The sequence below is a fragment of the Chroicocephalus ridibundus genome, chromosome 5 (genome assembly GCF_963924245.1).
Source record: "Chroicocephalus ridibundus chromosome 5, bChrRid1.1, whole genome shotgun sequence".
Taxonomy (NCBI): Eukaryota; Metazoa; Chordata; class Aves; order Charadriiformes; family Laridae; genus Chroicocephalus; species Chroicocephalus ridibundus.
In genome coordinates this window covers 83,702,930-83,717,557 of record NC_086288.1, presented here as the reverse complement: position 1 = coordinate 83,717,557, position 14,628 = coordinate 83,702,930, and positions in this window count along the sequence as shown.

Below are 14,628 nucleotides of genomic sequence, written 5' to 3'. Positions count from 1 at the left end.
GAGACCAAGAAACACAACATTACCACTGCGCTTCTGCCAAACCGCCACACCATCAGCTCCTATCTTCTGTCTTCCCACGCACTCCGGGATCTGCTGCAGACCCACAGAATCAGCAAAGCCCTGACCCGGCCTACACCAGGGGCCTGCCGCAAGCCGCAAAGGCTCCAGGGACACGGCGGTACCCTGCGCACTGTGGGGGAAAGTGAACTGGCGCCCTGCATCCTGAAAGATGTTATACCTTACGTCCCTGCTGCTTTCCTGAGAAATGTGAAAACTCCATCTACGGCTGCAGACAAGATGCTCACCCGGTCCCTGCGTAGTAATCTCATCATCTGCCCGATTGAGAAAAAAATTCTATCGGCGTCTTACCCAGGATACGGCAAAGCCAGTGGGGAAAAAAAAAAAAACAACCTCCCCAAGAAAGGTCCATCTTCAATACAGCCAGAGATTCCAGGAAAATACGCCATGCCTGGAAAAGAGAAGACTATACCCTTAAACCATCTCGCTGCCCCCAAAACACTCGTTACAACATGACTGACCTGAAAAACCACAAGGAAGAGAAGCAGCATACAACACCCCTCTCTACTATACCTGCTACAAAACCTCACCTTGTCCTTAAGGTATACCACCTCCAACTTCTTACCTGTGATTCTCTAAATGGGATAACATCTCCGCCCAAGTAGCTGAGCCGCCTCCAAAGCTGCGAGCGACAGAAAGACGGGCAGAGCTCTGACCCTGGAGAAGCCCGACAGCAGAATGAGCTTCCCCAGCAGAGGCTGTGGGTCATATAGCCCGGGCCCCGCCCACTGCCTTTCCCACTATCACCTGGGAGAGGGGCCTGGCTGACCTCCACAAGGCATAGAGCCTGCCAGAGGAGCGGCCTTTTCTCACAGGCCTGAAAGTTACAGCATGCAAAACACCAAAACAGAGAAAGCGACCCTTAAAGGAAGTGACAATACATGCTCTTTTATTACCACGACGTTGATTGTGTCAGCAATGGGGCCCGGTAGGTACGTAAACTTAATTAAACTTTTTCAGGACATAGAAAGACATCATCCTAACCTCCATAGGCAAGTAGATCATTAAGCCCGATAACCATGTTTTTAAAGAAAACACCGTGTCTTCAGTTTCCTTGTAAAAGAAAACCCACAATGTTAGTGGGGTCATACATCGCTTCTAGCAAGACACCGCGTATTAGCCGACTTCTGCCAGAACTACGTTCTGGACAGGACCAAAAGACAGAGCGCAAGCAGAAGCTTGTACGCTGCCTGTAATGCAGTGGCTGAGAAAGAACCGAGGCTTGGGGCCGCTGCTCTCCTTGGCCAAGTCCGCTCCGGTGCCCTAACCATCATTGCTGTCGCAGTTTAGGCTGGGCATTAAAACAAGTGACAGGTGCTCTCTTTTAATTTCTCTCATGAGGAAGGAAAGAATGTGAGGAAGACTTAGGAACTGAAAGAGAAACTGAACTCTTTCATAATGAAATATAAACAGAAAAGCAATACTGAGGAGAGACGACAATAACAGGAAAAAATGAAATAGATAAAATATATACACAAGCCGGTATCAGGCTCCTAGGATGACCATCACTTCACTAGCAGGCACAGGCAAAGTCCGAGACCGGACTTGGCAATGGATTGGAACCAGATTCTGGATCTGGTTGCATAAATGCACAGATCGGGATCAAACCCTGTAGGACAGAGGAGTCCTCAGACGGCAGCCGCTGAAGGAAAGGTACCGACCCCTTCGATCCCTCCGCTTTTATACTGAGCGTGATGACGATGGAATGCAATATCCCATCAATCAGGTTCGGGTCACCAGTCCCATCTACTCTTCACCTTGGGTGCGACCCCTCTACGCTTTTCTGCTTCCGACCCTCCAACAGGGCATATATAAAAGTTAGCTGAGCTGCACTGTTACAGCAATAAGTATAAGAAAGAGCCCCTCTGCACAGCATCCCTTCACATTAACTGTAAATACAAGGTCTTGGCGCTCTGAAGGCAGATACTACCTGACAAAAACGTCATTATCTTCAGAGAGATCAGTTCATTGGAAGAGACTTACCTGCAAAGTAAAATTACTGAAGAAAACACTGGTTCTGTTGTACCTCAGACCCGCACATGGCTACGTAACCTCACATTCACACGAAAAAGAGAAGTGGCCAAATGTATTTATGGAGCCGCCGGTCACATCTTCCCTCTATTAGCTCATGCCTAGCCACCTTTGTGCCGCACTCCTGTTGGCTTCCCCGCATTGCCCTGTCCATCTCATCTCTCCGCATCTGAAAAAAAAAAAAACCACCAATAATATCACACATTACCCTAACGCGGAGCAGTAGCTTAATTCCAAAAGGTCTTGTTTCTACTTAAGAACCCTGTTCACCTAAGTCCAACTAAGTACACCTAAGTCCAACTGCCATCCAAAAAAAAAAGTAAGCCTACAAAAATTAAACCCCACAGAAAGCAGCCTTACCGTCTTTGAGATATTGTCTCCTTCACTAACTGTGAACACCCTCTCCAAATTAGCTCCGCTTATGCCAGTGCCCACTAATGAAACACCCAGCCACACAGCCTCCTGAGAGCTAATCAATTTGAGACGACTACACAACCTTTGCCTGGGTCTAGGCAGATCCTCTTATTCACTACAGAGTCTCATCCTGATTCTGCCTACCCTAGACACTAAGCACCTGGGCAGGGCAGCCCCAAGCCAAACACACACAGTCGTAGACCAACACTGTGAAGAACACCATGAAAGACACGCCTGAAGAGACGAGAGAAAACTCTCAGCAAGAAGACAGACACCGGGACCAAAGTCACCATCGGGCAAGAAGACCTGAGGGACTGCGGTGGTGATGACGTGAAGAGGCTCTACGGAACCCCCTGAAGCAAAGCGTAGAACTTCACAGTCCCTGATAAGAAGGGATTGTCGAGCCCGACAAGATGTATGCGCAGGAAGCCTGGCTTCAAGACCTAAGAACGTTACAAGGCAGGGAAGAAGTCCCAGTTGCAGAAGTGGGAAGTTTCCTGACGGCCAAGACACAAGGCTGATGCACGCCTAAAGCTTCTAACGCAAGAGCAGCAGCAGCCGAATCGTGCTATGCCCACGGATCCAAGCATTCGAGACCCTAAGGATGATGCCCGAGTCCTCACGCCATGCTCGTTGAGCTTAAAGATGACCTTGAGACCCAAGAAAGGGCTAAGATGCAGAACACAGACCACACAAACGACACGACACCACACACAGGCTGGAACTGCCCTGCCCGGGATGCGCCAGCGTCACGCTGACCAGTAAGCCACATGCTTTACCTTCCCAAATATGACTGTGCCCCGGGACAGCCCTCACCACTACGCTAACATCAAAGACCCCATTTTGCAACTGTCCACCTCGGCCCCTCTCCGGTGCCTGACTATCAACTTAACTTTTGGAGGCCCAGGTGGCATCCAAATCCATCCTTGATGCAGTCCACAAAAACCAGCCATCCGATACATTCCTGTGGTCACCAGCTTCCTCCTCTTCCTCTGCAAACGGAAAAAAAAAAAATAATCCCAAAAGCATCCACAGCACGAGCAATAAGCATCCTGAGAGGAGACGCCTCCTTCACAACACCGTCACCCTCCTGAATGCCGTACCCTGCACGCTGTGGGGGAAGGCAACAAGCCATCCCATACCCTGAAAGACATTATACCTTACATCCCTCTTCCTTTCCTGAGAAATCCAAAACTCCATCCAAGGCTGCAGACAAGATGCTCACCCAGTCCCTGCAAAGTAATCTCATCATCTGCCTGATTGAGACAAATTCTATTGGCATCTTACCTGGGATACAGCAAAGATAGTGAAAAAAAAAAAAAAAAAAAACCAAAGTTCCATCTTCAATACAGTCAGGGATTCCAGGAAAACACACTGCACCTAGAATAAAGAAGTCATACTGTTAAACCATCTAACTGCCTCTGAACACTCATTACAACATGACTGACCTGGAAAACCACAAGGAAGAGAAACAGCATACAAGACCGCTCTCTACTACACACGCTGCCAAACCTCACCTGGTCCTTAAAGTCTTACCACCTCCAACTTCGTACCTCTGATTCTCTAAATGGGATAACACCTCTGCCCCAGTAGCTGAGATGCCTCCAAAGCTGCAATTGACGGAAGGACCAGCAGAACTCTGACCCTGGAGAAGCCCAGTGGCAGAATGAGCTTCCCCAGCAGAGGCTGTGGTTCGTGTACCCCAGCCCCCGCCCACCCCACTTCCCACCATCACTGGTGAAAGGGGCCTGGCCAACCTCTACAAGGCATAAATTCTGCCAGAGGAGTGGCTGCTCCTTTTCTCACGTGCTTGAAGATTACAGCGTGCAAAACACCAAAACGGAGAAAGCAGCCCTTATGGGAAGTGACAATACGTGCTCTTTTACTACAACTACATCAGTTGCGTCAGCAACGGGACCGTGTAGCGAAGTAAACTTAATTAAACTTTTGCAGGGCGTAGATAGAGATACATGTCATGCTAACCTACATAGGAAAGTAGATCATTAAGCGCAACAACAATATTTTTATCAAGACTCAATGTGCTTTAGCTTCCTTGTAAAAGAAACCCCACAATGGGTCACACAGCATGTCTAGCGAGACCACGCATATTACCCAACTTCTGCCAGAACCGTATTCTGGATAGGACCGACAGTCAGAGCACAAGCAGAGGCTTGTACGCTGCCTGTAATACAGCGGCTGAGAAAGAACTGACGCTTTGGGCTGCCGGTCACCTCGCCTGAGTCCGCTTGGGTGCCCTACCTGTCATTGCTGTCGCAGTTTAGGCTGGGCATTAAAAACAAGCAACAGATGCTCCCTTTCAACTTCTCTCCCAAGGGAGAAAAGAATGAGAGGGATTTATGGATTGAAAAAGAAACTGAACCACAATGAAATATTAACAGAAAAATAATACCAACAAAAGATAACAGTAACAAGAATACAAGGAAATATATACACAACGTGGTATCAAGCTCCCAGGATGACCATCACTTCACTGGCAGGCATGGGGAAAGTCCGAGACTGGAGTCAGCGATGGATGGGAACTGGAGTCCGGATCTGGTGGCACAAACACATGAATCGGGATGAAAGGATGACAAATGGACAGAGGAGTCCTCAGACGCCAGACGTTGAAGAAGAGGTACTGACCCCTTCGATTCCTCAAGCTTTTATACTAAGCGCGATGAGGATGGGATGGAATACACCGTCAGTCAGATTCGCGTCACCGGTCCTGTCTGCTCTTCACCGTGGGTGCCACCCCTCTACGGTCTTCCGCTTCCGACCCTCCAACATGGTGTGCACAGTTACCTGACACAGGTTGTTACAGCGACAAGTATAAGCAAGAGCCTCTCCGCATAGCATCCCTTGGCATTAAGTGTAAATATAAGGTCTTAGCACTTTGGAAGCTGATGGTACCTGAAAAATACATCATTATCTTCAGAGAGTTCAGTTAGTTCGAAGAGACTTACCTGAAAAGTAAAATTACTGAGAGGAAAACTTTTTCTGTTGTACCTCAGACCAGCACACTCACACATGGCTACACAACCTCACATTCACATGAAAAAAAAGTACCACCCAATTGTATTCATAGAGGTGCCAGTCACATCTTCCCTCTAATACCACATGCCGAGCCACCTCCGTACAGCACTCCCCTCGGCTCTGCTGCGTCACCCTGCGCATCTCGTCTCTCCGCATCTAAAAAGGGAAAAAAAAAATATCAAACATTACCCTGATGCAGAGCAATAGCTTAATTCCAAAGGTCTTGTTTCTACTTTGGAACACTGTTCAATTACATCCAACTACAGCCTGCCACCAAACAAAAAAAAAAAAAGCCCACAAACATTACACCCCACACAAAGCAGCCTGAACATCTTTGAGATAGTATTTCCTTCACTAATCATGAACAGCCTCTCCGACTTGGCTCTGCTTATGCCAACACCCACTAACGAAACACCCACGCATCCAACCTACTGAGAGCTAATCAATTCCAGATGACTACGCAACCTTTGCCTCAGTCTCAACAGATCCACATATTAACTATAGACTCTTGTCACTGTTCGGCCTGCCCTGCACTCTACACACCCAGGCAGGGTGGCTCCAAGCCAGACACACACACAATCACAGACCAAGACTACGCAGAACGCCAGAAACAACACGCCTCACGGATGAGAGAAAACTCCCAGCAAGAAGGATGACACCCGGATGGAAATCACCACCAGGCGAGAAGACCTGGAGACCGTGGTGGTGATGTGAAGAGGCTCTATGGAAGCCCCTGAAACAAAATTTACAACGTCATCATCTGTGATAAGGAGGGACTGTCAAGACTGCTAAGATGTATGCGCGGGAAGACTGGCTTCAAGACCTAAGAACATAGTGACGTAGGGAAGAAATCCCAGTCGCATAACTGGGCCATCCGGAAACTTCAAAGACGCAAGAACAATGCAAGCTTTAAGATTCTAATGCAAGACGACCAGCAGCAGAATGGTGCTCTGCCCACGGGTGCAGGTGTTCAAGACCCTAGGGATGGCGCCTGAGGCACCATGCCATCCTCCTGGAGCTTAAAGACGACCTCGAGACCCGAGAAAGGTCTAAGACAGAACACGGACCACACAAATGACACGACAACAGGCACACGCTGGAACCGCCCTGCCCAGGACACGCTACAATGCCAAACAGTAAGCCACATCCCCTACGTGCCTAAAGGAGACTACGCTCCAGGACAAACCTCTCCCCTATGCCACCTTCAAAGACACCTTTTTGCTATTCTCAACCTTGTCACCTCTCGGGTGCAAGTCTCTCAACTTAGCTTGTGGAGGGCCAGGGGTCCAAATCCATCCTTGAGGCTGTCCACATAAAACAGCCATCCAACACATTCCTGTGGTCACCAGCTTCCTCCTCTTCCTCTGCAAAAGGAAAAGAAAAAAATCTATCCCAAAAGCAGCCACCACACCAGCAATAATCATCCTGAGAGGAGAAGCCAACTTCTTCCACAACACCCTCAGCCTCATGAACGCCAAGGCATTCTGCTCAGCGCCAATTCCAGAGTCTGACGCTGCGGCAACAGTGATTCATGGCACCTAAGATACCAAGAAACACAACATTACCATGGCACTACTTCCAAACCACCAGTCCCGTGCTCCTCCTCAATACTATCTGCCTCACCTCAAACGCGAGAGCCTAGAACACACCAGGCTCCGATGACACCCAAACCCAACTGCAAAACCTGTCTGAGAAAGACTCATGAACCTGGCTCCCTTTCCTAGGCCTCCCCCAGTGCCAAAACTTTAGAAACCCCTTCTCTTTTCCCTGAGCCATCAGGGAAGGAGCCCCAGTTCTTCCCCACAGCTCCCACCCTTTATTTGCCGGCACGAACACCCAGCATTGGACGCTCCTCAGGAGCGACTCTACCAAGCCTCTCCCTGCATTCCGCCAACAACTCCTATCTTCTGCCTACCCACAGACTCCGGGCTCTGCTACAGAACCACAGAGTCAGCGAAGCCCTGACCTGACCTACACCAGGGGCCTGCCGCAAGCCGCAAAGGCTCCAGGGAAACGGCGGTACCCTGCGCACCGTGGGGGAAGGCGATGAGGCGCCCCACACCCTGAAACACATTATACCTTACGTCCCTGCTGCTTTCCTGTGAAGTGTGAAAACTCCATCTACGGCTGCAGACAAGATGCTCACCCAGTCCCTGCAATGTAATCTCATCATCTGCCCGATTGAGACAAATTCTATTGGCATCTTACCTGGGATACGGCAAAGCTAGTGGGGAAAAAAAACCCACCAAGAAAGTTCCATCTTCAATACAACCAGGGATTCCAGGAAAACGCACCACGCCTGGAAAAGAGAAAACCATACCCTTAAACCATCTCGCCACCCCTGAATGCTCATTAAACATGACTGACCTGAAAAATCACAAGGAAGAGAACCAGCACACAAGGCTGCTCTCTATTGTACGTGCTGCCAAATCTCACCTGGTCCTGAAGGTCTTGCCACCTCCAGCTTCCTACCTCCGATTCTCTAAATGGGATAACACCTCCGTCCCAGTAGCTGAGCCACCTCTAAAGCTGCAAGCAACAGAAGGACCAGCAGAGCTGTAACCCGAGACGCATGGCAGCAGAATGAGCTTCCACAGCAGAGGCTGTGGGTTATATACCCCAGGCCCCACGCACTGCCATTCCCACCAGCACCTGGTAAAGGGGCTGGGGCAACAAGGCATAGAGCCTGCCAGAGGAGCAGCTGCTCCTTTCCTCACAGGCCCGAGAAGTACAGCATGCAAAACACCAAAACAGAGAAAGCGACACTTATGGGAAATGACAATACATGCTCTTTTATTACAACTACATCAGTGGTGTCAGCAACAGGGCCCAGTAGGTATGTAAACTTAATTAAACTTTTGCAGGGCATAGACAGGAAGACATCATCCCAACCTATGTAGGCAAGTAGATCATTAAGCCCAATAACCATGGTTTTTTTATCAAGACACAGTGTCCTTTAGTTTCCTTGTAAATGAAATCCCACTATGCTTGGAGGGGTCACATGTCACTTCTAGCGAGACCCCGCATATTACCTGACTTCTGCCAGAACCACGTTCTGGATAGGACTGACGGACAGAGTGCAAGCAGAGGCTTGTGTGCTGCCTGTAATACAGCGGCTGAGAATGAACTGATGCTCTAGGTCGCCGCTCTCCTTGGCGAAGTCTCTTCTGGTGCCCTATCTGTCACTGCTGTTGCAGCTCAGGCTGGGCATTAAACCAAGTGACAGATGCTCTCTTTTAACTTCTCTCCTGAGGAAGGAAAGAAAGAATGTGAGGGAGACTTAGGAGCTGGAAAAGAAACTGAACTCTTTCATAATGAAATGTAAACCGAAAAGTAATACCGAGGAGAGACAACAGGAAAAAATAAAATAGATGAAATATATACACAACCTAGTATCGAGCTCCCAGGATGCCCATCGCTTCACTGGCAGGCACAGGCAAAGTTCAGGAATGGACTCACCAATGGATTGGAACCGGATTCTGGATCTGGTTGCATGAATGCACGGATCGGGATTGAAGGATGTCAAAGAGACAGAGGAGTCCTCGGACGCCAGCTGCTGAAGGAAAGGTACCGACCCCTTTGATCCATCTGCTTTTATACTGAGCGTGAAGACGATGGGATGCGATACCCCATCAGTCAGATTCGGGTCACTGCTCCCATCTACTCTTCACTGTGGGTGCAACCCCTCTATGCTTTTCCGCTTCCAACCCTCCAACAGGGCATATATAAAAGCTGAACTGCACTTATACAATAAGTATAAGCAAAAGCCTCTCCGCATAGCATCCCTTGGCATTAAATGTAAATATATGCTCTTAGCACTCTGGAAGTGGATACTACCTGAAAAAGACGTCATTATCTTCATAGAGTTCAGTTAGTTGAAAGTGACTTACCTGAAAAGTAGAATTACTGAAAGAAAAACTGGTTCTGTTGTACCTCAGACCAGCACGTTAGCACATGGCTACACAACCTCACTTTCACGTGAAAAAAAAAAAAAGAAGTGCCCAATTGTATTCACGGAGCCACCGGTTAGATCTTCCCTTTAATACCTCATGCCGAGCCACCTTCGTACAGCGCTCCTCTCGGTTCCCCTGAGTCACTCTGCCCATCTCATCCTTCTGCATCTAAAAAAAAAAAAAAACAAACAATATCAAACATTACCCTGATGCAGAGCAGTAGCTTAATTCCAAAGGTCTTGTTTCTACTTCAGAACACTGTTCAACTAGGGCCAACTGCAGCCTGCCATCAAAAAAAAAAAAAAAAAAAACAAACACACAGCCCACAAACATTACACCCCACACAAAGCAGCCTGAACATCTTTGAGATATTATCTCCTTCGCTATCCATAAACAGCCTCTCCGACTTGGCTCTGCTTATGCCAACACCCACTAACGAAACACCCACGCATCCAACCTACTGAGAGCTAATCAATTCCAGATGACTACGCAACCTTTGCCTCAGTCTCAACAGATCCACATATTAACTATAGACTCTTGTCACTATTCTGCCTGCCTTGAGCTCTGCACACCTGGGCAGGGGGGTTCCGAGCCAGACACAGACACACACAATCACAGACCAAGACTACGCAGAACGCTAAAAACAACACGCCTCACGGATGAGAGAAAATTCCCAGCAAGAAGGATGACACCTGGATCGAAGTCACCATCGGGCAAGAAGACCTGGAGACCATGGTGGTGATGTGAAGAGGCTCTATGGAAGCCCCTGAAACAAAATTTACAACATCATCATCTGTGATAAGAAGGGACTGTCAAGACTGCTAAGATGTATGCGCGGGAAGACTGGCTTCAAGACCTAAGAACGTAATGACATAGGGAAGAAGCCCCAGTCACAGAAGTGGGCTGTCCAGAAGCTTCCAAGATGCAAGACCGAAGCATGCTTTAAGATTCTAACGCAAGAAGACCAGCAGCCGATTGGTGCTATGTGCAGGGGTGCAAGCGTTCGAGACCCTAGGGAGGGTGCCCGAGGCACCACGCTGTGCTCCTGGAGCTTAAAGATGACCTCGAGACCTGAGAAAGGTCTAAGACACAGAACACTGACCACACAAGTGACATGACAACAGACACAGGCTGGAACTGCCCTGCCCGGGATGCGCTAGTGTCATGCTGAACAGTAAGCCACATCCTTTACCTGCCCAAAGGGGACTGTGCCCCAGGACAGCCCTCACCACTACGCTAACTTCAAAGACCCCTGTTTACAACTATCAACCTCATCCCCTTGGCCCCTCTCGGGCACCAGTGTCTCAACTTAGCTTTTGGATGGCCAGGTGTTGGAAACCATCCTTGACGCAATCCACAAAAAACAGCCATCTGATATCTTCCTGCAGTCACCAGCTTCCTCCTCTTCCTCTGCAAAAGGAAAAAAAAAAAATCTTAAAAACAACTACAGCATCAGCAATAAGCATCTTGAGAGGAGATGCCAACCTCTTCCACAACACCCGCATCCTCCCAAACGCCGTGGCGTTCTGCTCGCCTGCTCCACACTGATTCTGGAGGCCAAAGCTGCAGTGACAAAATTATTTATGGCAGCTAGTATACCAAGAAACACAACGTTACCAGTGTGCTTATGTGAAATCACCAGTTCTGTGCTCATCCTCGCTACTATCGGGCTCACCTCAAATGTGAGAGGCTAGAACAGACCAGACCCCATCAACACCCAAACCCAACTGCAAAACCTGTCTAAGACAGAATCATGAACCCGCCTCCCTTTCCCAGCCATCCCCCAGCACCAAAGCTTTAGAAACCCCTTCTGTTCTCCCGAGCCATCAGGGAAGGAGTCCCGCTCCTTCTTGACAGATCTGCATATTAACTATAAACTCTCATCACTATTGTGCCTGCCCTGGACTCTACACACACAGCCAGCGAGGCTCCGAGCCAAACACACACAGTTACAGACCGATGCTACACAGAACACTAAAAACAATGCACCACAAAGACGAGAGAAAACTCTCAGCAAGAAGGACGACACACGGACCAAAGTCACCGTCAGGCAAGAAGACCTGGGGGACCATGACGATGATGTGAAAACGCTCTACGGAACCCCCTGAAACAAAGTGCAGAACATCATCATCTGTGATAAGAAGAGACTGCCAAGACTGACAAGATGTATGCGCAGGAAGCCTGGCTTCAAGACCTAAGAACGTAATGACAAAGGAAGTCCCAGTCATGTAAGCGAGCCATCCATAAGCTTCTGAGACAAAAGACCAATGTACGCTTTAAGCATGTAACACAAGAAGAGCGGTAGCCGACTGGTGCTATGACCACAGGTGCAGGCATTCCAGACCCTAGGGATGGCACCTGAGGCGCCACACCGTGCTCCTTGAGCTCAAAGACGACCTTGAGACCCGAAAAAGGTTTAAGACGCAGAACATACGAGTGACACTACAACAGACACAGGCTGGAACTGCCCTGTGCGGGACACGCTAGCGTCACACTGACCAGTAAGCCACATCCTTTACCTGCCCAAAGGGGACTATGCTCCAGGACAGCCCTCTCTGCTACGCTAACTTCAAAGACCCCTTTTTGCAACTGTCAACCTCATCCCCTTGGCCCCTCTCCAGCACTGGTCTCTCAACTTAGCTTTTGGAGGGCCCGGGGTTGGAAACCATCCGTGATGCAATCCACTGAAAACAGCCATCTGACATGTTCCTGTGGTCACCAGGTGTCTCCTCTTCCTCTGCAAAAGAAAAAAATAAAAACTTAAAAGTAACCACAGCACCAACAATAAGCATCTTGAAAGGAAATGCCAACTTCTTCCACAACATCCTCATCCTCCCAAACATCGTGGCATTTTGCTTGCCTGCTCTGCGCCGACTCCAGAGTCTGAGGCTGCAGCAACAATTATTTACAGCACCTAAGATACCACGAAACACAACATTACCACTGCGTTTCTGCCAAATCGCCAGTCCCATGCTCCTCCTCGATACTATCCGGCTCGCCTCAAATGTGGACCTGAGCCATCTCCAAAGCTGCAATCGATGGAAGGACTGGCAGAGCTCTGACCCTGGAGAAGCCCAGCGGCAGAACGAGCTGCCCCAGCAGAGGCCATGGTTTATGTACCCAGGGCACCCCCCGCTGCTCTTCCCACAATCACCGGGGAAAGGGGCCAGGTCAACCGCTGCAAGGCATGGAGTCTGCTGGAGGAGCGGTGAGCCTCTCTGCAAACCATTCCTTGGTATTCACTGTAAGAGTCCGACCTTATCTGCTAGAAGCACATACCATCTAAAAAAATAAGCTGTGATTCTCAAGGAATGCAATTAGAAGCTGAGCTATCAAGTATAACTAGAAAATTTTCATTCAGATTAACATCAAACCAGGACATTTGCACATGGCTTCGCAACCTCAAACTTAAAAAAACCCCTAATGTCACATAAACACTGGTTGCATCTTCTCTCTAATACCACACACCGACCCACCTTCTTTTGCTACTCTGCTCTCCTCCTACACAGCTTGTCCCTCTGCATCTGAAAAACAATAAGAAACACATTACCCAGACACACATCAATAGCTTAACAGTTCCAAAGGTGTTGTTTCTACTTAAGAATGCCATCTAGAGTGCAAAGACAGCATGCCAGTAAAAAAAAAAAAAAAAACAAAACACAAACATTATGACCCACGCAAAGCAGCCTTAACTTTGAGATCCCTACTCCTCCACTACTGCTGAATAGCCCTGCCTACATAGCTCTGCTTTTCCCAAAGAACACTAATGAAACAACTTTCCGCACAACCTGCTGATGGCTACTCCAGCTGGAAGGACCATACCACCTTTGCTTCAACAGTCTAGGCAGATCCACATATTAACAGTACATTCTCATCGCTACTGCGGCTACCCCTGATGCTACGCCCCCGGGCAGGGTGGCTCAGAGCCAGAACACACACACAAACCGACAGTACATGGAACGCATCTCAAAGATGAGAGAAAACTCTCAGCAAGAAGGATGACACCTGAATGGAAGTCATTATCAGGCAAGACGACCTGCAGGACTGTAAGTGTGACTTGAGGAGGCTCTGCAGAAGCCCCAGAAAATGCGTAGATCGTAGCCTGTGACAAGAAACAACTACCAAAACTGAGAAGATGTAGGCCTGGGAAGCCTGCCTTCAAGACCTAAGAAATTAAGGATGCAGGGCTAAAAACCCAGTCCCTGAATAGAAGGCAGAACCGCTGGGAACAAAACCGTAAGTGAGAACCGTTCAGAGTTTTCCATCGCAGAAGACCGATCCACGCTTTAAGCTTGTAACTCAAGAAAATCAGCGCCTAAATACAGGCATTTGAGACTCTACGGATGGTGCCCGAGGTGTGCGCCTTGCTCCTTGAGTGTTAAGAGGACATCAAGACTGAAAGGTTTAAGACACAGAAGAGGCAACACAAACTACACAGACACAGGCTGGAACCGCCCTGCCCAGCGCAACGTAGCATCATGCCGGAGAATAACCCGCTCCCTTTATCTGCCCAAAGGGGACCGTTCCCAGACGTCCCTCTGCCCTACGCTAACTTTAAAACCCCTCCCTGCAATTGTCAACCTCGTCTGCTTCCTCCAGGTCCTTCCCTAGCCCTGGCCCCTCCACTTCTTCAAGAAAGGCAAGAAGGAGGAGCCGGGGAACTACAGGCCGGTCAGCCTCACCTCCATCCCTGGAAAGATGATGGAACAGCTCGTTCTGGGTGTCATCTCAAGGCACGTGGAGGAAAGGAAAGCTATCAGAAGTACTCAGCATGGATTCACCAAGGGGAAATCATGTCTGACTAACCTGATAGCCTTCTACGATGGCATGACTAGATGGATAGATGAGGGGAGGGCGGTAGATGTGGTCTACCTTGACTTAAGCAAGGCGTTTGACATGGTCTCCCACAGCATCCTCATAGGGAAGCTTAGGAAGTGTGGGTTAGATGAATGGACAGTGGGGTGGATAGAAAACTGGTTGAAAGATAGAGCTCAGAGGGTTGTGATTAGGGGCACAGAGTCTAGTTGGAGACCAGTGACGAGTGGTGTTCCCCAGGGGTCAGTACTGGGTCCAGTCCTGTTCAACATATTCATCAATGACCTGGATGAGGGGATAGAGT